Here is a 12,179-nt window from a genome sequence, read left to right on the forward strand (position 1 = left end):
AAGATGAGGCGAAAACGGTATTCACAAACGCGTTCTTAAGTGAGAGGAGGAAAGTTACGACTTCTTACGGAGAAACGATGACTTCCGGTGCTGTTGCTATGCCAACGGCGTCTTCGGCAGAACGAACAACCAATTAGAGAGCTAGGCATAGTTCGGAGCACGTGGATTTTTAATAACAAACACAGGCTAACGACTCGTTGACAGACAGCTCTGTGTATGTCCTGTCCTGTCTGTGTGTAAATGTGTAGTGTTCAAGCTGATTCTTATAAACACGGGCGACCTTTCCACCACCGCTTGTCTGGGGTTCGTGTCCGTGCAGTGGTATATTGACGCTAACACGATTTAAACGCTTCGTTGACTGCTACAAACTCGATCGCTACGAAGTCAACACAACTGTCATCGTTGGTAAAAGCCCCGTGCCAGTCGTTTGCAAAGCGACGTAGAAGGAAACAAACCGCCGCGGCGTTTCTCGCGGCCTCGGAAATGCAGGAGTGAGCCGACGTTAAAAAAGATAGGTTTGAACTACGAGAGTGTCAGCAAGAGTCGCGCAAATACCTGTTCACACTCGGAGCGGACGCGTGCGTTTGATCGAAGTGCTGGATTCAGACTGCGTTTTGGTAAGCGCTTCGGGACCGATCTTCTACGATTGCAACTCGATACTGACGTGACACTCGGCAAAGAAAGGTTGGACCGGCATCGCGTAGCTCCCACAAACTGATACAGCTCGACAGTTAAAAATGGCATACTAATAACAAAGTGTACATACCGTGTTCCGAAGGTAATCCATACGGCGTTTATTTGAGCCCTATATCACACAAAACAAGGAGATAGAATCGAGGAGTCCCTTTTCGACGACAGCGTTCGTCACCGCTGCCTCGGAAAACAAGGTGATCGAGATGATAAGGGGAATCGGTTGACCTCTGAAATTTAGTTCAGCTATCAAACTATTCATACGGGGAGGGTCCACAAGAGTCGCGCGGGCATATTCCATTCAGCAAGCCAGCCGGTCGTGGGCAGACGGTCTTGGCCAAGGACCGTCTGAGCAATGCTGCGCCGGAACGGGTCGGAGTGCCTGCTAGGCCTATATATTCTGCCGAGCTCGCTTGGTCGGTGGGATCGTCGCCTTTGTTGCCTTTTCCGGGTGTCTGTGGATCCAGCGTTCATGTTCGTCGTGGTCGGTTTCAAGTACTTCTTCATTTTTTTCTTGCTGCTTGAAGTCGGGACGCGCAAGAAGAGCAGGTAGAAAAATAAATGTCCATTGGGTCGTCGCGACCGAGCAACTGAGCGACGTTGTCGGCCATGTTAATTTGATCGTAGAAAGTGCGTAAGACAGCTTCGGAGCTGTCGTAGGATTTTGTCGTAACCTGCGCAAAAGTTACGACAATTTCGTTTCGAGAATACGGATTTTCTCTCAAATTTGTCGTACGCATTTTTTTCGTCGTAAGTTCGCTTTGAGAATCTGGCCTCAGGATTCTTTCGCCGTCGCCCTCTCCGCTATCGTGGAGGAGAAAGGAGTCTTTTTTGGCTGTGGTCTGCATGCAGGTAAAACAGTCATTATTATCATAATATGTCGCACACTGTGATTTTGCGCTGCAATACACTTTACTTTGAAATCTGTGGGCATTCGATCGTATGTCGGCTCTGCAAGATGATACGCTGTACTCGAAATTCGGCCGCTGCCTTTGCTTGCGGATGGTGCGCCGGAGTGTTGGCGGTGCGGGAATCTGCAAAGCAGTGTCGTCACGGACACAGGCAACCGCAGCCAGAAGCATTTGGTGTGATGATAGACGGCCTTCCACTGGAATAAAGGACATTAATGACCTTGTTTCGGGAATACAAGAGCAGGAACAGATTTTGGTACGTACCAGCTTTTTCCTTCATCTCATGACGAACCCAAGCACGTTTATCTTGGTGTTGTCAAATGCATGCGTATGGTCTCCTGAATAAGAGATTACACGAGTCTTGGCGTGATCGGTGACTATTTTAGTTTTACAAACTCCTCTTCGCGGCAGGCCCAATACAACGTAGTTTCGAAAACCTCAATGAATGTCCTTCGTGAAGAAGCATATCGCCACCTCTCTTAGTAGTAACTACCTCCATTTAGAAATCGAGATTCGTGATATTTTTGTAATCGGAGGGCAACCGGCATAATAGACCCATCAGAGAAAAAAGCGCCACCTGTCGTAGGCAACAGCAACTAGTGGCAGCCGCCATGCTGCAGGATAGCGCGCGCCGCTGCATACGCTGCGTTGGCCGTAGACGCTAGTCAATTCCTGCCCACGATGCCAACGTACTGCTGCGTACCCCTCTGTAAGCAGAGTGGGTATCTGGACAATAAGTCTGGCATTAAGTCACGTATTCGGAAATGTACTCGTTATCGGTTGACGGCGGCGTAGCCGCGCAGACGTTTCCCTGATTAAGTGCAAAAACGGAACACGAACCGTTCTCACGCTACGCTTCCGAGTCAGGTGTTTTTAATCTCACTTTGTTGCGTTTTGAGGTAGAGTTTTCAAGTTTCAGCTATACTTCGTTTCTGCTTCGGTCCAGACGCAGCCGATGCTACTAGCGCGAGCATGTGGCCCAGAACAGTGCTTGCACTGCACGAGCACGCGTGCTTGGCAGGGATGCTGAAAGCCCGGAGCTCGCGCTTGTAGCTTTGGCTGCGTCTGGACCGAAGCTGAAACGAAGTATAGCTTGAAGAAATCAAGGCGTCAAATACAAATATAATGTTGCTCGTGGTATCGCTTGTGGACGTGACAGCTTCGCGAGCGCCTAGCTTCAGGTATGCACGAGCTCGCGGTGCTTCAAACTTGCGCGTGTAAATTGTATGTTAGGTACGCATGAAGCCATACGACCTGACGAAAAAAATTGGGTTGTGTGTGTGTTTATACAGCCTAGAACTTGGTCTGCCTCACAGGGGCGACGAGTCTCCCAGCTGTAGATGAGCAATTTAGCCAGTGCGGCACAGCCGCTAGCCTGGGGTCTTTAACGTGCACCACGCAGTAGTGGTACACGACCGCACGCCGGTACGATGCTCATCCAGATCGAAACGGGCAGGGGTGGGGATTGAACTACGACCTGACGCTTTAACCTGCCTGTAGCGCAGACATCTGTGCAGCGCGTGCTTTACGCAAAGCAACATGCACGCGCTTGCAACTTCTGCTTCACTGCAAAATTTGCTGCTCTACATTTCCCAACTCTAAAATCTCGCTCAAGAAAAAGGGACTCGACGTATCAAGTAGGAACTTGTGTCAAATACGTCCTTTACTGGTTAACTTGCGCATTGAAATTTTAGGTCTTAATTCCAAGTAATAAAACGCGATTTGACGAGCGACGAGTCAAGCGACGAAAGTCGGCTACGAGCAACGAAAATGTCTCACTGTCGCTTTTTCGCGTCGCTTGGTTTGGGATTTCTAGAAAACGACACTCATCGCCTTGGTCGCTCGCTCGTCGCTTTTATGCGGTGTGCTTCATCGCGCGACTGTCCGAGCGGCAGCGAAGCGGGACCCCTGCGCCTGTTTTGTCGCACATCCGGAGAGTACTGGCGACTTTTAACTACAGCCCGTAAATTATAACCGGTTCCTATCATTTTTTCATGACATGTTTGATGTCGTAATACAAAGATCTTAGTAATTACCTTTTTCGTGCGTAGTTGGCCTTCATAGATGCGGCGACCACGAACCCCTCAACGAGAAAGTTGTAACTTCTGTCGAATTGTCGTCCGATCGGCTCTTGAAGAAGCGATATACCTCATCATCTTTAACGGCTGGGAGCTGGGAAAGGTCTTTTACCCAACCCGTGATCGGGAAAACGCTACCTGCAGCCATACAGAGGCGAAAGGATCGACGAAACAAGAACGCTACAGCCAAAACAACCATGCCGGCCGCAACAGGGTCCTTCCCAATGGCGCCGGCCGCCCAATGTTGTTGGACTCGTTCAGCGGATTTTCGCTGTTGCCAGATTTTTTGAAAGGGGTCTATAAACCCTAAAACAGGGCACAAAAAAAAAAAAAAAAAAAGAATCGCGTTCGGTAGTTTTTTTCTTTTTTTATTGTGAACTTTATGTTCTCGAAGGTCTTTTGTAAGGAAAGTGACCCCGATAAGACAACATGCAGGCTAAACGCTGCATGCTGCCTCAACTTGGGGTCATTGGGACATGCTTTTGTTTCCCGTAGTCAACCTCACTGGCCTTGTACGGATTTAATTAAGTGGCCCCCTTTCGTAACTTTCCTCAGAAAACAAGATAGAAAAAAAAAAACGTTTAACAATCTTAAAGTCGTTGTGTGACGAACTGCCAGCGTGACGAATCACCCTATGACCAATGTTCCGCTGTGACGAACGGGCCTGTTACCAGTTGCCCTATGACGAATCAACATGTGACGAATGGGCCGTATCCCCTTATATACACTCCACGAACTTCACCACACAACCTTCCCGATCTCGAAAGCCAAAAGATAACCAAGGTCTCACATCTTTCCACCACAAGTGTCATACGACCTTGACGTTTTCCACAAAGCAACAAACAATAGCTCCCCTCATCCGGAAGACACTTGACTGAATCCTTCGCGTACACAGTACACTCTCCCCCTCTACTCTCCGACCCACAATCACAAAGCATCCCGGTAACAGAAGATATCAATCCACGTGATACACAAAGGAGGAAACCACTTACACCTTCACATTCAACAAGCACTTTACAAAACTTTCAAATCCGCAAGAATGATTTTGCACTGCTGCTAAGCTGTAACGACACCTGACTAATGCAGTTGCCCATTGATTTCATTCTTATTGTTTCTTTTACAACCCTTTTGATGTCGTTTAACTCCCTGTGTATTATCTCTGTTTCAGACCAGTGGGGTATACAATTATTACATTCTTGAACATGTTTCGCTATTTCCGAATTGGCCACGTTGTTTTTGACATTCCTTTTGTGTTCAGTCAATCTGTCATTTATACACCTTGACGTCTGCCCCACATATTTAAAGCCACACTCCAGGGGGATTTAATATACCACTCCATTACCACACGGAATAGACTTTTCTCGATGCGTTTTTGCGCATTCCCTTACACTTTTGTGGAAGGGTGTGAGACTCAACTTATAATCCGAACTAAAAACCAGATCTACATTGAACTTCTTGGCAAAAGCCTTTAAAGGGACCATCAAATGATTTTAAAATCGAGTTTCATCAACCGCACGTCGTAAAAGGTGTGAAAAGAAACACAAAAACACAAAAATAGGGAGGCAAAAAAAATTATTTGCTATATAACTTTTAAAAGAAAACGACTCTTTTGCGCCTTCCTTCCTTCGCCTGTTCACTACGATGCATCCGCGGAAAGGGAGCACGTCAGCCAAATCCAGGTCGCCTATTGGGTAAGAGCCTACCTCACCAGCACCGCGATCGTAAACAATAAATAGCCGGCGAATGTTTCCTAAAAGTTTTGTTAAATAATATTCAGATCCACATTTTGTAGCATAATTAGAGATGTGTGGCGAAAATTGCCAAATTTGATAATGCTGAGAGCCAAGCGCCATCTATCGTGTGGTAAACGAAGCAACTACTGCGCGTGCGCAGTAGGGCAGGGCCGACAGTTACTTGGGTGACGGCGACCATTGATGGCGACCGACGAACATTTATTTTCTTTGTTTTCCTTCCTCTCAAAACTCTGACTGACTGAACGTTTATTTTTCTACGTGTTCTTCCCGCGCGTGCCGACTTCAAGCAGCAAGAAAACAGTACTTAAAACAGACCACGACGAACAAGAACGCTGGATCCACCGACTCCGACGAAGCGTATAGGCCTAGCAGGCATTCCGACTCGGCGCTGCGTTGCTTCGTCGCAAGACCGTCTGCCTACGATCGGCTGGCGTGCTAAATGGAATATGCCCGCGCGACCCTTGTGGACCCTTCCCATATTATAGTTTGATCACTGACCTCAATTCTAGATTAAGAGGTGAGGTCAATCTCTTCCCCTTGTTTTCCGAGGCAGTGTTGACGAACACTCGTCGAAAAGGGACTCTCGTCGATTCTATCTTCTTGTTTTGTGTGATATAGAGCTGAAATAAACGCCGTATGGATTACCTTCGTAACACGGTATGTACAGTTTGTTATTGGTATGCCATTTTTATTCTGACAGACTGCACGTCACTGTCGAGCTATAACAGTTCGTGGGAGGTATACGTACAACCCCGGTCCAACCTTTCTCTGCCGAGTGTCGCGTCAGTATCGAGTTGCAATCGTAAAAGAACGGTCCCGAAGCGCTTACAAACAGCGCGAATACAAGACTTCCATCAAGCGCGCGCGTCCGCTCCGAGTGTAAACAGGTATTTACGTGGCTCTTGCTGACACTCGTAGTTCAAACGTATCTTTTTTAACGTCGGCTCGCTCCTGCATCTCCGAGGCCGCGAAAAACGCCATCTACGTCGCTTTGCAAACGACTGACACGGGCCGGCCCTTCTGACAACAATGATGGGGTGGTTGACTTCTGGAGTCTTCACCGGAAGACTCGCTGCACTTCCCAACAGGCATACCGGCGTATGGGACTAGTCCCATGCTGTCGCTGTAGCGCAACATATCTCATTGAATTTCGCTCAGCTGCGATGCGGCGATGAGAGGCGCCGATTCAGGAAATACGTCGGTGACATCAGCGCAGTAAAACCTACCGGCGCACCCCAACTCGTTGCCGCTAACACTCCCATTCTCCTACTGCCGAGAGAACTTCCGGTTCCGGAAACGGTCTACGTCACGGCTTCTTTTGCGGTCAGTTGGAGAGAATGAAAAAGTCGATATTTCAATAATTTTTTGTGTAGAAGTTAATAAACCGAGACGAAAACGGATGCCTGTTCGGCATTCAGTGAACATTGACGGTTTAATGTAAAAGTTATCTGGAAAAAGTAAAAAGGTCATTTCATGGTCCCTTTAAGTTGTGAGAATTTTTGTGATAAAATGGAATTACAATAGTTCTATTTTTTGGCCTTTGCATTGACTCTCCTGTACATTTGTTTGCGAGTTTTACGGATAACTGCTTCCTTACGAATTCATCCTGATAACCAGCACTGTTTAGCCTTCTCCACTGTCTTTCTACCGATTCAGCCAAGAAATGTGTACATGATCTCTCCATTGCATTTGTGATTAAATACTTTACAATACCCGCTTTCACTGTTTTTGAATGACAACTCTTTTTTGACAGCAGCGGTTTTGCGTTTTCTTTTCCATATTCCCAACATAGCCCTTTTTCATTGTGAATCATAAGGTCTAAGAACTACAGTCTACCATTCGTAGGTCGTTCGACCGTAAACTTCAGTTCCGGGGCTGCCGATCTGATCAATGCTTCCAGAGTGTCAGATAATCCCTCCCAAAAAGAACAGATCAAAATGTCATCGACATATCTTTTCACAAAACAGGACTCCGACGTCATCTCCTGCAATCTATCAGATACAATACAATCGAAAGAATTAAGGTAAATTTCCGCTAACGCCGGTGCGACACTCGACCCAATGCATACTCCCTCTTTCTGTAAATAATTTTTCCCTTCATACTCTACTATCGTAGACTGCACGTAATAATCAAGAATGGCAAGAAAACTGTCCACCGAAATGCCTGACCGCGATTGGAACCTTACCAAATTCATTTCAAGCACCCCTTTTACCCTTTCCATCAGCCGGCTCTTCTCTAATGAATAATAAAGATCCTTGATGTCCATTGACAACACATCTCCTTCCTTTCCATGATGATCATCGAGTATTGTGATCAACTCACTCACTCTTTCCACCACAATTGTGGTGGAAAGATGTGAGACCTTGGTTATCTTTTGGCTTTCGAGATCGGGAAGGTTCTGTGGTGAAGTTCGTGGAGTGTATATAAGAAGGTGACCAAATAAACTTGTCTTTAGCTGTGTTAGAGACGTGTCCTCGACTGTTCATTTTTCTTCTACTTTGAAACTTTCCTTTTTTCCTGCCTCAGTCTCGGGCTAAGAACAAAATGGTTAACATCCACCAGCTCGCCTGCGCAATCACTACATTAACAAGAGTATCTCGTCCGGCGAACATTCCAGTCAACTCACGCCTGTGCGTAGCTTCCTGTGCTTTTCTAGAGATTTGGTTAAATTCCTCGAGCACGACGCCAGCTGCCAGCTGTTTACTAGCAGTACATGGTAATACCCGCGACGGAACCAAAAAGGACAACCGCGATACTTTTTATCTGCCTCGGGTTTTAGTAGGTGCCTACCAAGGTTGCCTGTACTCTTTGGCATGTTTGTTTTCTGCCAGTTTAGGCGAACTGAGCCACACGTCTCTTTTGACCGGTTCAAATTTGAATAAATGGTAACCAACGCACAAAGAAAACAAGTTTCAAGTACTTTTTGAGATTTTTGAAATGACTTTTACTATTGAACGACTGCGTACACTTGAATGTTCAGTTCAAGAGTTTATAAAGCGTCACAACCCCATGCTTGTCACTTGCCAACAGGGTGGTAACGCTCAATGGCTCGAGCCGAGTGGGTAGTTAAGTAAGCCTGGTGGGGTAATTACAGCCGTCAAAACGCATGATGACTAGGGGGGGTGCTCAATTTTTCTTAGAGTGCCTCCGCCAGTGGGTGCAACGAAATGCCCGCGGGACGAACTGCTCAAGTTACCGCTTCTGAATAGAGGGCGCTAGGGTCGTGGGGATGAATAAAGCCCCTTGATAAAAGCGTTTTTTACAAGTACCGCCAACCATTGTTGTGGAAGCGCACGAGACACGTGCCATGAGCGGGAGCTCCGCCGCCATTCGCTTCCAAGGCCCGCTCATTTCAGTGCTGCGCCGCCATTTGCTTCCAAGGGCCGCTCGAGACATGGGCCTCGTGCACTCGCGCATTTGACGCTACTTGCAAGACAAACGCAAACTCATCGAGAGGCTTTAGGGGATGAAAGGTAACGATTGGTCCCTTTACGCACCTTTTTTTTTTTTAAGAGTGTATAGAGCTCAAATAAACGTCATATGAATTGCCTTCGCAATATGGGTACGCACACGTTTTTATAGATGTCCATTTTATTCCGACATGATGGTACACCAACACATGTTGAGTTAGAGCAGTTTTCGGGAGCGAGTCTGATGCCGGTCCAATCTTTCTGTGCCGAGCGTCACGTCAGCATGGAGTTGCGATTGTCTAGAGGCCCGGTGGTTCATAAATTCGGTTGTAAATGATTGTTCCCGAAGCGGTTGCCAAGAATGCGGTGCCAGTACGGCTCCGCTCACAGTGCGAACAGGTATTTACGTGGATCTTGCTGACACTCTTTTACTTCAAATGTATCTTACTGGACGTTGGCTCTCTCCCGCATCCCCGAAGCCACGAAAAATGCCGCAGCGATTTGTTTACATGCGCGCCGCTTTGCAAAGTCGTACGGGCCGTCTCCTTTTAGCAACAATGGTAGTTGTGTTGACTTCTCAGTGATCGAGTTTGTTATCACTTGCAGTCGACCAAGGCGGCTATCCCGTCATCGGGAAAGGTGGGCATTCGAGGCCGTTTAAATAGACATTTCGTATCATGAATATAAGTAGTATTCACTGGACGCCATATTTGTGGGTGCTGTTTAGAGCGCATGCTCAGAACGAACTCACATTACTAGGTTGCTAAGAACGGCAATCTTGATGGTGTGGAATGCACGTTGCAAAATAACTGTGGAAGCTCGCCATGAGCACGCGCTCAGCAGTCGCGCACACGGCTATGGCCACCAGTGAATACTCTCTATTACATCGCATAGCACGTACACAATCCCCCAACCACACCAAACAAGCATTATCGGAAAAACCACCCGATACTAAAACGACCGGTGGCCAACTCTTCTGTTACTTTCTTCACCAAAAAGCCTCGGTACTACGTTCAGGCCTAAGTAATATCTATGAGTGACCCTACTTCCCGTTGTGGCGCTGCTCTTACGGACATTTTGTCGTCCCGACATTCCATCAAAGCTTCACAGATATCCACGAGGTGGTTTTTGGTTATCCTTTTATTCAGTTTAAAATAGGTTTTCTCGCGTTATCCTACGAAATATTGGTATCGATGAAGTCCTATTTTAACCCGCTTCATGTTCAAGCAAAGTGATGGGCACTAGAATGTTGTTTCCGCACCCCTTAAAAAAAACAAAAAAAACACGTATACACGGAATCTGACGAGTCCTACATTTATTCAATACAAAAATAAGAACGCGTCTTGAATGCATTTCATGTCTAAAAATTCGGAACGCATGGAGGTATGTCGTTGAATATATCAAAACCTGCACTTTATTTTTCTTGTTGTGCGTTAAGTTTTGAAAAATGCATATCACATTCTGCACTAAAAAAGTGATGATCAATTGGCAGTTTATTTGCAAAAAGAACTGAATACGTGGCACGCCTCCTACAGACGCGACATTTGCACCGCAAACAGGAGCGTTAGCACAGCTGCCACCGGTAGTATGGATGGGGCCGTGGGACAAAAGAAATGATATCGATTTTGGTTGTGGCGCCATGGATGCGAAAAAGCAGGCTAGCCGCGAGCTTTCCTACACTTTCACCCTTAAGCTGATACTGCAGCCAAAGCTAAAAGCGCGAGCTAGTCGCCGCTTTTAGCTTTGAGAAGTGCATTTCTAGGGCGAGCGCTAGTTTTGTGGCAGAACGTTTCAATGCAGCGACCTCGAGCGCTCGTGCTTGTGGCGTTGGCTGCAATCTCAGCGTGATGGGGTCATGCAACGATATCGGGTTGGAATGTTCATGACTTTGCAGAGGCGCACTGGTCATATTCTGGCCTAAGTATACTCGCACAGACCGCCACTAATTCAAAAGCTTCTTTGTCACGCTCAAACTGCGAGGATAAAGGGGGACTATTTCCTTCAGTCTTGTCTTCGCAATTCTCGATGACGTAATTGTAGGATCGAAACCGCTCACCTGGCGTTTGTACTCCGTAATGCAGCCCAGATATTTCAACGATTCATTGATCAGTTTATTTGCGGCTTACCTTTCTGCTTTGCGTATCTCGACGATCTCCTCGCCGCGAGCAAGAACACTGTCACGTTTTTGACCGTGACAGATCCCGAAAGTGACAGCAATAAACCTGAAGGTCGTCAGTGTTCCGAGGTGAGATTAGCGTTTAGGAGACTAAACCTGTACATAATTTAACTTTCTTGCATTTGGCTTTATTTATTTCTGCATTACTATTAAATGCAGAAATAAACAAAGCCACACATGTGGCTTTATTTATTGTCTTTAATACCAAGACATAAATGCTCTCTTCGAAACAAGAAAGATATGCTGTCTTGGTATCAAGAAAGAAATGCTGTATTTAATACCAAGACAGCATTTCTGTCTTAGTATTAAAGGGACACTGACAGGGTATTTATATTTGCCGAGGTTTTTAGTTGTACATGACATTTGAGAGCCCAACTATCCAGAACAAAATTTCCGGGTCGAAATTTGGTTTCTTTCTGCCCAAAAACCGCCGATCGAGAACTGGCTGGTTTGAGTCGGGCTCACTCTCTTTGCTGTGGTCACGGGCCGTTTTCTAAGCTTTAGACAGAACCACCAAATTTAATTAAAGTCGTGGATTATTGAAGGCACACACTCTATATTAAAAATATAAGAAATATGACTCATTTTTGTGGCATCTAAAAACTTTGACTCCAATCCACGCTGTGAAGGTGGTGGGTCAGCGAAGCTGTGGCATCACCTGCAACGACTGCCTACTGCACTATATGATATGCCGCCGCCGGTCGCAGCACGCCGCCGCTTGTCTCTATGGCCGTTTCTTTAACCTATGCCGCTCCTATAGTATTCACGCTGCTCCTCGGGAGTCCTAACTATGCGTGGCCTCAGAGAGGCCACGCATAGTTATCGCGGTGCTGCAGCAACAATGAAATCAGTTGCTATACTCCATTTCATCTTACGTGTAAGCTCAGCGGATGTTACGAGCCATCGGAGCCAGACGGAGGCCGTATGTGTGTCTCGTGACCTCAGAGAGGGGGCACAGCGACGCGCGGATAGCCCATCACAGGCCACATCTACAGAACGGGATCGGCTAAGATAGCTCATAGCATCCGCTGCGTCCGGACGTAAGGTGAAACGGGGTAGAGGCCAGTTCTTCTTTTATATATGAACGGCTAGTGACGTCACTCCCCACGCCGCAAGCTGCCGTCGCCGCGGCAGCGGGCGCCATTATCATCCATTATGCG

The sequence above is a fragment of the Ixodes scapularis genome, unplaced genomic scaffold (assembly GCF_016920785.2).
Source record: "Ixodes scapularis isolate PalLabHiFi unplaced genomic scaffold, ASM1692078v2 PGA_scaffold3__209_contigs__length_174095766, whole genome shotgun sequence".
Lineage (NCBI taxonomy): Eukaryota > Metazoa > Arthropoda > Arachnida > Ixodida > Ixodidae > Ixodes > Ixodes scapularis.